The following is a 9,879-nucleotide window of genomic DNA, read 5'->3' on the forward strand; positions in this document are numbered from 1 at the left end:
CAAGGAGCATCAGTGGAACTGTAACACACACACACATAGGAATGCATTGAAGCTCAAGCACCAACACACTCATCAGCAAAGTCATTCATTTTCAGAGTAAACACAACAGCGGACATTTTATCATGATATGTTTGCCGTAAAGCAAACATTTGTCAGATTTATTCTCTACCAAAAAGAATTACACTGCAACTCGACTGTTATGAATTGTTGTGTTCAGTTGAACCACGCTCTGTGTGAAAACTATATTCTATTCAAATGCTGTCAGAAATGTAAGGTCTTTTCTTTGCTTCAAATTCTGAACACTATGAATCCAAGGTTGTTGTTTTTTTTGTGTTCCTATATTGTTGGCTGCTGAGATGGAAATACCTTTTCACACATATGTGTCACCTCAGTGACATTAGCAAGTTTAGAGGTGTAATGAATTGGAAGGTGAACTCTGTTTTATGTCCAAGGTGAGAGCAGGCAGAATGTGAGACTGTTATGAAAGCACGGATGTCTGGGTAATTATGGTGTTATATTTGTGCCTCGTTCCTGAGGAAGCAATTCGGAGCACAGAAAAATATATTTTGCAAGCACATTTTCAAGAGAAATTATACGTAAGCAAAAGATGATTCTTTGTTCAATAAATGCTGGCCAATGCTGTGTTTGCTATTATCCATACGCAACACATTCTCATCCCAACTTGTCACATACTGACGCTTTGTCAGACCCCTTGGCGTCATTTCTGGGTTGCATTAAACACATGCTTGATGTTGTGAATTAAACAAAAACACTTGCTTAGGTTTAGGCAACAAAACCACTTAGTTAGGTTTAGGAAAAAACAACATAGTTGGGCTTATAATTACTTTGTTTGTACAGTGAAAATGAAACTTGATGTTGCGAACACGGGACACGAACAAACAGCTGATTGTAAAGTGAAAGTGAGACTTAACACACGGGACACAAAGAGCGGTCTCCTGGATGAAAGCCCTGTGTTTGCTGGAGTGAATGTCCCCACAGCATACGCTGTTTACATGATCTGTATTAAAATCTGAATATTGTCATGATCTGAATAATAGTGGAATATTAGTGTGCATGTAAATGTAGTCAATGTGAGCTGTAGTAGTAATAGTAGTCTGCCAGCACACTGAGCAAGAGTTTGTGAGAGGGCATATGAGTTAAACTGAGTGACCGGGGATGTTATTACATGTTAAAATGGATAATAGCAAACATACAAACTCATTTCTTGAGCACAGAATATATTTTTGTTTGCTCTAACAATTTTTTTTTTTGCTTGAGTGTAATTTCAATCTTCAAAATATAATTTATGTGCTTGCAAAATATATTTTTCTGTGCTCCAAATCTCCCATTGCTCGCTCAGGAATGAGGTAATGATGTCATTACCAGCTCTGCAGAAAGGCAGTCTTTTTCGTGAGAGCCTGGCAGCTGGATGATATGAATAGAAGGGAAAATACCATGGCAAAAGATGAAGAATGAGATGGAGATATAAAAGATACATGTAGTGCATACCCACATCAGCCAGCCTCCATGACTATAAAGGTGAGACTCTTTGAATAAAACATTCTCTTTCTTCCATGTGCGCTTGGACCAGCATCAATGAATGTATCAGGCTTGGGTAAAAAGTTTTAAAATGTATACACCCTGCACTCCGCTGTGGCTTTCTGATCTCCATCAGACAGGAGAGAGGAAATACATTTATACATTTTTACCGGTCAAGCAATTAATACATGGAACCAAGAGAAGAGTTTGAGTGAATACACAAGCTGACCTTGCTGTGTAGCTCTTGGTGCAAATTCCTTTATGTGGAAAGAGAGTCTTCATTTCAAATGATGATCTTGGACACTTGACCTTTAGCTGCTGTCTGTTTAAGTGGTTTCAGAAATATTAGATTTTAAATAGAGTCATTATAACAATATAGACAGGTCTTGGCTAGTGACATACGGTAATTGGTCCAAATAATAAAAAAAATACTGAGTGAGCCTGTGTCCCACCTGCAATCAATGGTTGCCATGGTGATGGTAACTGTTAAGTGACTCCTGAGTCAGTTTATTTTACAGAGATTACAATTGCTTATATTTTATATCATGAGAGAGAGTGGAATCTGCTGAACGCATTGCTGTAAAATATGCGTTTGTGGTGTCAAAAATGTTTGAAATATAGTGAGCTAAAAAAGTCCCTTTTTCTGTTTTGCTCCAGAAACGTATGGTCTCAGTTAACATTGCACTCAATGGGGAAGTTGGACGGCACTCCGGTCACTTTGAGAGTGCAAAATGTGTAAGACAGTTTGGTTAGATGGTTATATTGTTTTAAAGAGGACAAAATCTTCTATTTTTTAAAAAAACAAAAAGTTGTGAGCGTGAAAATTGTGGGAGTAAGAGGAAGCTGAAGAGAAACTCTTTGGGAGCGTTCAACAGCTTGTTGCTGTGTGTGATGTCACCCACTCTGACTCTGAACACTCAGTCCATTCATTTGAAAAAAATACCAAAAAACTTTAAATATTTTGGAAAGTTTGAAAGATACAAACAATACTAAAAGTTATTATGTCCTCAATAATCTTAACATTGAACTGTGTTGAAGTGGCTAAGTACCGAAAAACGAGGAAGAATACGAATAGTTGGAGAACATCAACAACAGCAATCCCACCAATTATCTGCTGTGAAACAGGCCACGTTGTCATATGACCTACATTTCATATAAAAAACAATGCATCTTTAACTTTGAAGTAAATAAATCCCAATTTCAAACACTGCATTAAAAGTAGCGCGGTCATATTGTGTCTTCATTAGTCTGTTGTCAGGCTATTAAATAGGCGTTATCAGTCGCTATAAGCCCCATAGATGCAGGTCAATAGGGGCCTACTAAGCCCACTAGTAGGTTCTATCATCTATTCACATGGTAAATCACCAGAAGAAGGTATAAAAGAACACAACAGCGACCTCTAGCAACCGTAGCAATTATGACAGGAGCAGAAGCAGAAGTCAGGTGCAGTAGTATAGACAGTGTGAAACTCCATATGGACCGGAGTTTGCATTCGAAACTAACAACATGTATTTTGTCTCTGTTTTCACAAGCTTTAAGTTTCACTTTTGAAACATATAGCCAAAACACAATGTTTTTCCCTAAAAAAAATGTTTTTATTGCCTGAACCTAAAGAAGCCTTTTTGTTTGTGTTAAAAACGTAACGATTCATTCAGTTTTACAACATATTAGAACGTGTTGCTTTTAAGTTTCACTTTCACATTTACAGCGTAATAGTTGTAGTAGGCCCCTACTGTATTGTCTTTATAGCGACTGATACAGTCAAATCGGGTGCAGCATATGCATATGTACAACATGAGACACCTGGCAGAGCTTTTCAGTAAGAACAGTGATCACACTTTGAAACTATGATAAGAGTTGGATTAATACATACTAATAATTAGAAATTCCTTTTTTACATTAAGTGTTTTTATTATTTTTTTTCGCAACCCTAATAGCTGACAGCATTGTGGTTTAATGTTATAATATTTTTTAAACCTCTTAGTGCGAATGCTGTGAGCAGCGTGACATCTCCCAGCACCATGCTGCTAAAAGCTCTGGCTTATAAATTCAGCGGACTGTCACAAGTCCTGTTTATGTGCTGCGACCACCGACTATCGCTCTGTCATTCCTTTCAGAACACATTCTGGCACCGCGGCCGAGAAGCCACGGTGTGCAGCCAAACATTTGATTGTTTATAACAGCAGCCAGTGACATCAAGCCCACAAGCTGACCGCCATCAAGTTAGCCAATGTTTTTCTATGAGGGTGGCAGCAAAGAGAAAAAAAAATATGAAAGTATAAAAATAGATGTGATGAAAATGCCACTGCACTGTAGATGAAACGCACAGTTTTATAATTCCAGTGTTAAATCTGCACTGGGAACCATTACACTTTAATGACCTCAAGAGCAGTGACTGTTAACTGGTTTAAATTTGAAAGTCTGAGGAACTTTTTTACCATCGGAAGTATCAGTAGGGGTCAAGATGGTAAAACAGCAATAACACTATTAATAATAATAATGATTCATAGCTGGCCAATTCTCAGTTTAGTAAGCGATGTAGCAGGGCGGGAATTTCACAGAGGCCATGGCCAGCACGCCAGTTCAGTTTGGCCTTCTGCTCCTCAAAAAATGAAATGCCCTGCAGCCAGAGTGGCCTGAGCTGATTTTGCCGGTCTCTCCTCTGCCTCTGTCCTGTCAATAAGGTTTTTAGACAATGTCTTTTGTGGTGATTCTAAATTCAGGCAACAAGTGAACCGATGCGCACATAACCTGTGTTGGGTTCGCTTTCGGGCATGGTATGAATCGCTGGCTATTTATGACGATAGTTTGACACAAATGTTACCCCTGCGTCGCGGCCGCCGAAGCTGATTGCTACAACACTAGCTCTAGGCTACAGCACAGCAAAGTAGGACAAATCAACAATAAACACAATTAAAACTGACTAAAAAAAGAAAGCGTTTAACTATGTACTGTTACGGCTCCGGCAGTATATTTAAATGTGTTTGTGTTTTGTGTGAGAGTGAGTGTCTGTCTGTCTTGTGAGGATTTTTGTCACCAATTTAGCCGCCTCTCTCTGACTTGCTGTAGTTGTGGGTTCAGTCTTCAGCGTGTCCATCCATCATGTCCTGCTGTTTAAAAGTGCTCCGGTGCCCAGCAGTCTAGTGACAGCAGTTTGACAGCAGCCTCGTTCTGTCCTCGGCCTCCAAACCTTTGTGTTGAAATCTGTGATCTAGCTTTGAATTCGTGGACTTAGTTGGCTTTGAAACTGTGTAACTTGTGGTTTTCTATTTTTCTGGGGTGAACTGCTAGTTTCTTTTATAATCTTTTCTCCTGTTTTCTGCTGTATCCTAGGGAGCAAGATCTAGTAGGCCTGTCTTTTTGCTTGTATATTTTGTTTAGGGTTAGCCAGCTTGTTTGAGCAGATAGATTATTTTGTTTGTTGTTTTGAGTTATATTGTTTCAGTTTATCGTTGGTTTAACGTGAGTTGAAGTAATAAATCTTCTTTTTACTAAACTTCAATTTAGTCCTGAGACTGTGGTTTCGGGACCGTGGAGGGAACGACATTTGTACTTTTATGTTGCGTTCCTGCCCCGCCTGGACGGAGACATAACAGTGTCCTACTTAGGCACAAATATCAAGGAGAAATGACCAAATCAACACAATTTGCAAGTCAACAGACTTCTGAAATGTAAATACCAATGCATTATTTTGTGAAATAAACAGCTTTTTAATTAATTTTATTTTACTGATAGTTATGTCATGTATTAAAAATAAAATCATCTTTAACCTTTAAGTTAAATTAATTAATTCTGTTAAAATCATTATTTTATTTGATGGTCTTGCTGCCCTGTTATCAAAATAATAACTCAAAAAATTGACAACACCAAAGGACAAGTGGCCTTACTCATAAAATGATGAAATTCCAGGCCTGCTATGTAATAAAGGAATAGAGAGATAGATCCACGGAGTGTATCCAACACTGGTGTATGGAAATCAAAGCTTAACCTAAAGTCCACACTGTAATCCCTCTGTCTTGATTAATAGCGGGCGTGTGAGACAGCTCATTGTTTATAAGACAACAGATGAGAAATGTCTTGCCATGTCAAATAATTACCTGTAACAGCCTTGCGATACTGTGTGTGTATTTATGCATATCCATGTCAACAACAGCTATCACTGACAGTGCAGGCTCATTAAACATTTGGAGGTAGCCCTTCGGCTGTCAGGTTCAGTTTTCATCGTTTTAATAGCGCTCTGCAACGCATAAATTATTGATATTTCTGACTGCATTTGGTCTGCAGTCCAGTGAACCCTGTTGTTTTCAGAATTAAAAGCATCTCTAATAAACATGTGAATAAAAAGCTGACTGAATCGCTGTGTACTGAACGGAAGAACAAAATGATGTGGATTTTAATCTCAAAGTGAATTATTTAAGAGCGCGGGGGGGCTTTAAATGTATAGTATAATATTGTAAAACATTATATAGAGAAGATGATTTAAAGATGTGGGAGTGGACAATATAAAGAAGAGTTGATATACTGTGTCCAGCATGCATGCATGCATATACAGCTCTAAGGCACTCTGAAATGAGGTTCTCACCTGCAAATTCCCCCTGGAAGTTGAAAGGAAAATAGACCACACATCAGCGTTATGGAGCGTGACAGCAGAGTCATGGTCCTACACTTATTTATGCTCTTAATTTAGTTGGACTGAAGCAGCCTGAGGTAAGAATCTCACAAACATCATTTACAAATAATGCCGTGTTTACTATGCAGCCGTCAATAACAATGATAATGAATGTCGATGTTTTTGAGAATATATTTACTCAATAATGGAAACTAAAGATTTTTATCTGAACAGTGTATGAATAATATGTTGGGAAGCTGGATGGATTATGATAACCTTTTGTCTATTGCTACATTATTGGATTCTTTTATTAAAATAGTCCTAATTATGCAATGAGTATTATGACTGGGAATTTAATTCTTCGTCAAACTGCTTAAGTTCATGAGTTCAAAACCGTTGAGTCACGATAGAGCTTTTACAATCCTCCCAGAAGTCTTTCATTGATTTTTCATACAGTAGCCTACACTACAGTGTGAACAGGGTAAAAAAAAAACCCACAGGAAGTTTCAGAGAGTTAGTGAACCTATAAATGTTAAGCAGTGGGAGCTCCTTTGGTCTCTGATGGCACCCGTAGATATCTCCCACCAAGCCTCCCTCGTAAAATCAATAACCTGAACCGTCTGTCAGATTCAGAATGATAGACGACTTCACACGCTGAATGTGTGCCCGGTCTGCCAGAGTGTTGAATGCAGAGCTGTAGGGTATATATCCTGCGTGTGATATGTCGCTCCGAGATGTTAGTAGATGTGCAACGGAACGAATAATGAATGTGCTTTGTTCTTCTTTAGGCTTTTTCAGTAATGACTGGCTAGCTAAGAATAATCACCCGGCTCATTTTTACCTTCCATACTGATGGGCTGCTGTGTGCCTCCGGGAGCCCGACAGCTTGAAGGAATCACAGAGTCTTCTGCTGAGCCGAGTTGAAAGGTTTTTTACTTTACATCATTTCAAACCTGACTTTTCAACCTTCCCACCGTTGGCCGTATGAGGAGAGAGACACAGCAGCGGTTCATTAGTCATATGCCATGACTGCAGTTCCTATATGAACAATCTAGAAAATTCTGATTTAAATGACCTTTTTTTGTGAAATAGGAAAAAAAAAAAAAGTGTTAGAGAACAACCTGTACCAGTACCCTGATGTTCACAGGAGAGTGTGCATTCATCAGTACAGCATGTGGTAGCTTTGGGTCTATCAAGGAGTGATATCCTGGTCAACAAAAGTACTGCAATAGTGAAAGCAGCACTCAACCTTGAAACTGTCTCTCTATTTCTATTCAGAAAATTTGTTTTGAGAGAGAAACTTAATGCCACCTCAATTATTTTTGTCAACCCGATCTTAATGGAAGGCATATAAAAGCATAATTTGTGTGACATTTCTACGCCACAGGCTTAATGTTGTGAAAAGGCTTTTTCTGTGTTATTTAACGCCACGCAGTCACAGTGAAACGGTCACATTGTTTAGGCAACAAAACCACTTAAAAAACGAAGTAAAATATGTACGTAAACAACGTAACTTAAGTATAGAAAACACGTCACAAACATCAATAACATAACTTAAAAATAAGCCAACATCCAACCCGTTCTCATTCCCAGGGTGCTAAATACCAAGGCTTTGTCACAGCAGTCGGCATTCGGCGTTCCAGGCGTTCCATTAACTAAAATGTAAACCCATCCGTTTACAACAGTAAGCACTCGATAAAGGGCGCCGGGAGTGTAGTGTTGTAGTTTTAGGAGCGAAAAGACACATACCAGGTGGGCGGGAGGGGAGGTGGATGGGTCCAACAAACACAAGGCTTTCATCCACGAAACCGCTGTTTGTGTCCCGTGCCCCACGTTACAGTCAGCTGTTTGTACGTGTCCCGTGTTCACAACATTAGGTGTCATTTTCACTGTACAAACCTAGCCCAATCACGTAGTTCTTTCCTCAACCTAACTATAGCGGTTTTGATGCCGAAAATAAAGTGATGCCAATGGGCGTCACAGTTGGGATGAGAACATGTTGGAACAGTTGTCTCCTGGTTGACAGTCCTGTGTTTGTTGGACCCATCCACCTTTCCTCCCCGCCCACCATATGCAGTCTCACTCACTTTTTATTCTAGGTCACTAGCTCTGAGCGTATACCTGCGTTTGCATTGCAGTCAGTACAGACTACATGGCGTACACATGACACACCAAAAGCAACAAAGGCGTTGTTATTGCATGCAAAATGACTTGAAATGACCGTATCATTCACATGCCATTTGGTGCAACTGGGCTGTTTTTGTCTACATATAAAAAGAAGAAAAAGTTTAAAAGTAAGAAGAGATTGAAATGATTAGGGGATATTTCAACTGAGGATATTCATATGATTATTCTCAAAAGGCTTTCAACAAAATGTCCCTTTGAACCTCGAAAACAAGTTGGACTGATGAGACAGAGCAGCTATTCCTAAAGATCCCCTCCACTCCAAACAACACCAAACACCAAAAATGTGTTTTTCTTCTGTTTATGTCCCCTACAAAGTCTGACCTACACTATACTGACTTATATCTGTGCAAAGTTTGTCACTAGAGAGCTGTTTAGAGAGCTGAGATTTAAGAGTAACCCGGGCAAGCTAAATTTACAGAGAGTGATCTGTTATTACAAAGCATTGCATTATCTATCTGGATTACCAAGTCATTTGTGTGCTCTCATCTGAAATTAAAATTAAACAATGCCACAAACACATACAGTATACACAGACACTGTATATGCATACAGATTACATTGATTTATTTGCATCATCATTGTTCTCCGGCTACAGCAGCAGTATAATACTGCACCAGGCTGCTACAGTGCATGTGATTCATGCAGTTAAAGTGAGATATCTGCCATGGTTTCTGCTATGGTGCACAGTTTTGCACAGCCTGTAAACATGGAGACGAAGCAGCGCCAAAATAAATCTTCCAATTCATTTTCAGTGTTGGAGTCCACCTCTTACTGGAGAGATAAGGCACGGCTCACTATCTCAAAAATGTCTGTTGCAGACTCATAGACCACTGATCTTTTCTTTTGATATCCCGCTGTATTTTTGCGGAGGACCATTTGGGTTTGAAGCTTTTGCAAAAACTCACAAAGAAGACTATTTCTGTCACATTTGGTGAAATGTGACAGAAACCATCATTTCTAAACATTCAGTCAGCATCCCGTGTTCAATAAACCAAACAGTTGGTTGATATTGATAGCTGTATTTGTCATTTTGTCTTTGAGATTGAGCTGAAAAAAACACAATTTTTTCCTATCACCATACTGATCTTTACCGGATATTTCCAGCTGGGAGAATCTGATTCTTCCAAATCTCTCCCAAGGTGCATCCTGTCCTTACTCTTACAGCCTGTGCCTGTGAAGAAGCGTCTGTTTTCTGTTTTTTAAATTCACAATAAATATTGCTATTCATCTCAGCTTGATCCCTCTAAATTAGACACAGTAACTGGTGTCAAAGCGTACCACCACATAATGGAGCCAAAGCACTTGGGTTCACATAAATACACGCTAGAGGTTTTTCGAGGCTGATTCGCTTGGATTGCTAATGAAATTACAAATCAAAAGCCATGTTTACTACCTTCTGAACAAATTACAATTCACTGATTAGTAAACATCATGTTTGATTGTATCCTGTATTCCTCCTTTGGAAGTATATGTTTTATAACCATGGATCATAAATATCAATAGATTTGATTTATTTGTTTGCACAATAAAACAAAGCAGCAGAA

The sequence above is a fragment of the Sebastes umbrosus genome, chromosome 13, assembly GCF_015220745.1.
Source record: "Sebastes umbrosus isolate fSebUmb1 chromosome 13, fSebUmb1.pri, whole genome shotgun sequence".
NCBI classification, from domain to species: Eukaryota; Metazoa; Chordata; class Actinopteri; order Perciformes; family Sebastidae; genus Sebastes; species Sebastes umbrosus.